The sequence below is a fragment of the Camelus ferus genome, chromosome 8, assembly GCF_009834535.1.
Source record: "Camelus ferus isolate YT-003-E chromosome 8, BCGSAC_Cfer_1.0, whole genome shotgun sequence".
In the NCBI taxonomy this organism is placed as follows: domain Eukaryota; kingdom Metazoa; phylum Chordata; class Mammalia; order Artiodactyla; family Camelidae; genus Camelus; species Camelus ferus.
Window position 1 is genome coordinate 24,753,943 of NC_045703.1, and position 6,000 is coordinate 24,759,942.

At 40.4% G+C, this 6,000-nt stretch overlaps 1 non-coding gene across 1 annotated transcript; it reads right to left on the bottom strand.

Moving 5' to 3' along the window:
* Nucleotides 1–5,896: 5,896 nt before the first annotated feature.
* Nucleotides 5,897–6,000, bottom strand: LOC116665567. Its single transcript, XR_004322225.1, has one exon. It is a non-coding gene; the product is annotated as a U6 spliceosomal RNA (small nuclear RNA).

Below are 6,000 nucleotides of genomic sequence, written 5' to 3' on the forward strand. Positions count from 1 at the left end.
GAACTTGGCTTCAGACGTCCTTGGGAAGCCACAAGCGGTGGTGGTAGAGCCTCGGCTATATGACGGGAATCCAAGTCCCGCTGCCTACAGCTTCTAGCCAGAGTCTGTGGTGTGCGCACCTGTCATTGGCCTTCTGGTGGGTCTCATATTTGTTCAGACTTGCCTGCTTGGCTGGAAGCTGACTTTATGTGACCTGGAAAATGCTGCTTTCACCAACACTGACTGAAAATTTCACAAACACTGGTGGCATTTATTCAAGAGAAATGTCAGCTCCTTGACGAGGCTGGCATTGTTCAAAGAGGAGATACAGGGACTGAGTCATCTTTGAAGGATACTAACCTAGAGAAAGAGTCATCAAGAATTCAGAATCTAGTGGGGGAAGGTATAGCTCTGTGGTTAGAGCATATGCTTAGCATGCATGAGGTCCTGGGTTGAATCCCCAGTACCTCCATTAAAATAACTAAATAAGTAAACCTAACTACCACCCTCCCTAAAAAAAAAAGGTAAGAATTCAGAGTCTGGAGGGAGGGTATAGCTCAGTGGTAGAATGCATGCTTAGCATACACAAAGTCCTGGGTTCAATCCCCAGTACCTCCATTAAAATAAATAAATGAATAAACCTAATTACCTCCCCCCAAAAAAATTTTAAAAAAATTCAGTCTGTTGCAGATACTAATTATTATATATAAAATAGATAAACAACAAGTTTCTACTGTATAGCACAGGGAACTATATTCAACATCTTGTAGTAGCCTATAATGAAAAAGAATATAAAAAGGAATATATATATATATATATATATGTACAGGTTAAAAAAAAAAAGAATTCAGAGTCAGGCAGACAGCTGTGGAATGCTGAAGTGTACCAACTTCATCCTGAAGGAGGAAATAATTTCCCCAATAAAAGAACTAGATAAAGAGAGATCTAGACACTCAAGAAAAAAGGAGATGATGGCTGAAGTTACAGGGATGATGTGGTCACTGAACCAGGAGTCACCGCATCCCAAAAAACTTTTCCAAACAATAACTCCCCAGTTGTCCCTCCAGATGGTGAGCCTTGGTCTGAAAGCAGAGCTGCTCTTTTCCCCCCTGTAGCTCAGGCCTCCTGTGCTGTCAGGCCCCACTCACCCACCTAACCAGAAATGGCCCCAGACCCAAGGAAACAGGTCCTATAGAGACCTCCTTTTCCTTCTCATCCTCTTCTGGGATGCACTTATGGAGCCCCCTTCTTGGGCTGGAGTTTCTCCTCCACCTTCAAATCCTCAAAACAGAAATGAGTTCCTTTGAAGTTAATACAAACTTCAAATGGACCAACTCTTAGAACCAACATCAAGAAACCAGAGACTTTTAAATTCCTGTTTCTTCAAAATGAATTTTGATCTCATTCTTCCACATTTTAAAAACTGATGCTACTTTTAGAAAGTGTCTAAAATTCAGAATCAGGCAGATCCATCTCCTCTGACCCTAAACAGGGCCCTAAAGTAAACTACTTGGGGAAATTGGATCCCAAAGATTACAGGCGGGGAATTTCTGAAGAGTGTCCATATTCTATTGAAGATCAAAGAAACCCAACTAAAAGAATCGTGGACCGACTGACATCGCAACTTTGGACTGAGCAAAAGTCCTTTTTTGAAAGAGCTATCTTGAAGATTATGACTCAAACATTAGAGGAACTAAGGTGATGGGCAGTGGAAGGAATCAGAACATCCGAAATTCCTTAAAAATTTATGGACTTAAATAATTTTGCCTTTTGCCTATGTTACACATAATAAAAAACCTTTATACTTAAATTTTTTTAATTTTTAAATTAAAATAAAAATAAAAACGGATGCTACTTGAAGGACCATACTTGTGCTCAAATGATCAATCAACAAATCTTTAATTCTTAGAAGAGTGTTTTGTAAAATTATTTTTATATAAATTTTATAATTAAGTTATTTCTATTTTATTTTTCTCTACAGATAGTATAAATTCTGTGTTTTACTTAATTATATGTGCAGTTTATCAATAGTGTACAATTCCAAGTGGATTCTATAGTTCTTCAGAGGGTCCCAAGCAGGATTAAGCCCTCGCTGGGCATGGTGATAACCATTCGATAACACACATTTTATTGGCTTTCTCTCCTTGCCTGTGTCACTCTCCTGTTTAGGGGGAATTATCTTCCAAATGAGTCACCAACCCTGCTTTCAGGAGAAACTAAGCTAAGACTCTGGGATGTACAGCCAGCCACATCATATATAAGTGGGTCTTCCAGGCTGACTTTCCCTTGCCTTCCACTACAAGGGTTGTGGACACTGCCATCAATAAATAAAGCTTAGTCGCATCCTTCTTCACTGCAGTTCCTGTTGTCAGAGAGACAGCATGTAATGGGGACAATGCCTCTGGTCCATGAGTTCTCCAGACCCCTCCTGTGCTGTCCCTTTCCCATGTTCCTGAACGTATTGGTCACGTTAATTCAATGCGATTGACTGGGATGCTCCTTCCTTATTCCACTGTTTCTCTGACATCACCCAGGAAATGATTGGAACCTTTTGTTTTAGCTGTCCGTCAATTGTGGTGCCGTCTCAACCAGTGTCTGGTAGCAGGTCAAAAATTCATTTTCAGTACAGAAGTAGCAGCAGCTGCATTGGTTAATTTTAGGGGTTGAGAGCCTGAAGCAGTTTTGCACTTAAGCCAATCCTGATATATATCAGAGACCATCACACTAGAACCAGGAGTCCCCCCCCCCATTAGTCTTGGGATGTACAATAAACAAGACAGAGCACAGTGCAGCACAGGGTCTGAGCATGAACACAGTCTTTTTCATTATCACCTTCCGCCTCTCGGGGCAACACATGCTTCCTTGAACTCAGAGCTTCAGAACTAGCACTAGTGTCGGTCGCAGGCATCTCTGGGACTCAAGCTCACACGTCCTTAGATTGGCAATAGGGCGATCTTGCAGAGACGTTCTTCAGAAGTCTAGTGATTCTTGAGATCTTGTGGTAGCTCACAGCAAAAGAAAATGTGACAATGAATATATACATGTTCATGTATAATTGAAAAATTGTGCTCTACACTGGAATTTGACACAACATTGTAAAATGACTATTACTCAATAAAAAATGTTAAAAATTTTTTTTAAAAATCTAGTGATTCTTGGCTTTCTGTTCTTATTCAAGAGAGAAGCACCAAAAATGTCTTGGAAGCTTGGCCAGGGTGTTAACTGGTGGCTTCACTGTACAGTTTACTATAGACCTGTACTCAGGCTTTACCTGGTAGACCCTCAGGTATTAGCATCTGCAGATTTTTCTCTTGAGCTGGCTTTTTATTTGTTTTGTCGTAATTGTTGTTGTCCTATTTTTCGGGAGAGAGTGTAAGCCTGGCTGCTACTATTCTAAGAGTTGAGTAGGGGCAGGGGAGTAAGGTTCTCACAACTCGGTATGTAGAATTTAACGGAACCTCCCTGCTTTACCTTTTGTCTTCCTTCCCTGACATATCCCAGAGGCTAGAGCTCTGTTTCAGTTTTTCCGGTGAGAACAGATGTCTTTTTCTACTGGGGCGGGAAAGGTTCAGGCACCTGGCTGTGCAATGTTAGGGCTGGCATCTAGAGATCTAGCTGCTCCTTACACAGACTTTCAAAAAATCTCGTTTTTCGTCCACACCACACTCAAAGTGACAGTTGCCTCCAATTCCAAAGCCATTTTTTGTTGTTTTTTGGCTTTTCCAACATAGATGCTTAAATTTCAGCTTTCCCTGCTTTAAGTCTCCACTTGTCTGCCTGCTTGCCATGTTCCAAGCTGTTTTCTAGCAGCAGATCACCTATCTGAAAAGACTACACATCTCAGCCTCCTTTTGCATCTAGCTGGAGCAACACAACCAAGTTCTGGCCCAAAGGGAAATGCTATGAGAAACTCCTGGAATGGCCCCTTAAAGGGATTTGATTCAGCAATGGGGCACATCCTCTTAGCCTTCTCTTCTTCCTTCTTCCTACTGCCTGGAATGTGGACGTGATCCCTGGAGTGCCAGCAGTTACCTTGAACTCACAAAGGAAGCCACATAGTGAGGATGACAGAGCAGAAATACAGGAGCCTTGGTCCCTGTGGCTGTGGGGTTGCCCCAGACTAATACCAGACTTCTTTTATAGTAACACAGTAATTCTGATGAGTTCTATCATGCACAACCTCCTTCAAAAGAGGGGGAAAGACTACAGCACATTTATAATTGTGTACATTGCATTACTGAGTATGTTGCTGACAGGGCTGACAGGATAGAACTCTTTTTTTGACTAGGGAGATAAAAATAGGCTACTCTCCTTAACAATTTGACATATCTAGTGACTGGACAAATTTCCAATAGACTGACTTTTTTACTTGCTTTCATTTTTTTCTTCTTTTATTTTTTTTAGTTAAGTATAGTTGATTTACAATCATACATATACCTATACACAAATACATATACATTATTTTCCATTATAGGTTATTACAAGCTATTGAATATAGTTCCCTGTGCTAAACAGTAGGTTCTTGTTGTTCGTTTATTCTGCATACAGTCATCTATATCTGTTAATTCCAAACTCCTAATTTATCCCCCTCCCCTCTTCCCCCTTAGTAACCATAAGTTTGTTTTCTATGTCTGTGAGTCTGTTTCTGTTTTATAAATAAATTCACTTGTGTCATTTTTTAGATTCCATATATAAGTAACATCATATGGTATTTTTCTTTTTCTGTCTGGCTTACTTCACCTAGTATGATAATCTCCAGGTCCATCCACGTTGCTGCAAATGGCATTATTTTATTCTTTTTTATGATTGAGTAGTATTCCATTGTATAAATATACCACATCTTCTTTATCCAATCACCTATCATTGGACATTTAGGTTGCTTCCATGTCTTGGCTATTACAATTAGTGCTGCTGTGAATATTGGGGCACATGTATCTTCTCAAATTGGTACCTCCTTTCATCTTAAACTTTGTTTCTTCTCCACTCCCACATACTTATGGTGCCATCCACTGTAGGATAAGGTCACACTGCAGTATAACCTCTGGCCCTGCATCTTTTCATGACAGGATCCCATGTGACTTGGCACAGCAGGCAGTAGAAATATTCCGGGAAGCCATTTCTATACCTGGACGGTTAGCAATACTTCCCTCTACACAGAAATACTGCATCACACACGATCATATTCTACGAAACCCAAACCAGTGTATGCAACTTCCCATTAACTAGATGCCAAAATGCTTGGTGATGACATGACTAAGGGGAAGCTTATCAGAGGGAATGTCAGAATGAAAAGAAATAGTGGTCTTAACTGACTGTGATTGAAATTATCTTTGGCAAATTTGACCCAAACATATGACCATATGAAATCACTTCTAGGCTCTTAATGGGCTTGGAAGGGGTTTGTGCAAGTGAGGGGTCCTGAGGCTTAAGCCCCATTAGCTTCACAATATATTTGCTCCCAGGTGGGACAGGTGGGATAACATTTACCCAGGAACACTTTAGTTTATTTAGGCTTTTGTAATCATGGCACGAGGGAAAACAACAGCCACCAAGCCCCAAATGTTCTTGAGTTGAATGAGACTCGGGAACATCCTTTTATTCACAAACCCAACACTTCCCTGTGATTTCAATCATTGGCTTCTGCCTAATTTCTCCTGTTTCACTTCTGTTTCTCCTTCTTTTTTGTGGTTGCAGGAACTCCAAACTCTGAGGTCTCATTCTCTTTATTGGCCCGATTTCCAAGCACCTTGCTGACAAAGACACATTCTTACCAAGTGAGTCATGTTCACCTAAATCTGCTCATTTAGTACAGTTTATTTCTAACTTATTAATCAAGTATTTTTCAAACATGTACATCCACATGATGCTTTAATGCTTTGTATAACTTCTAATCAGATACATCATGCAGATTTTCTTTTAAAATATGGAATGCTTCACGAATTTGCACATCATCCTTGCGCAGGGGCCAAGCTAATCTCCATATCCTTCCAATTTTAGTGTTTGTGCTGCTGAAGTGAGCAC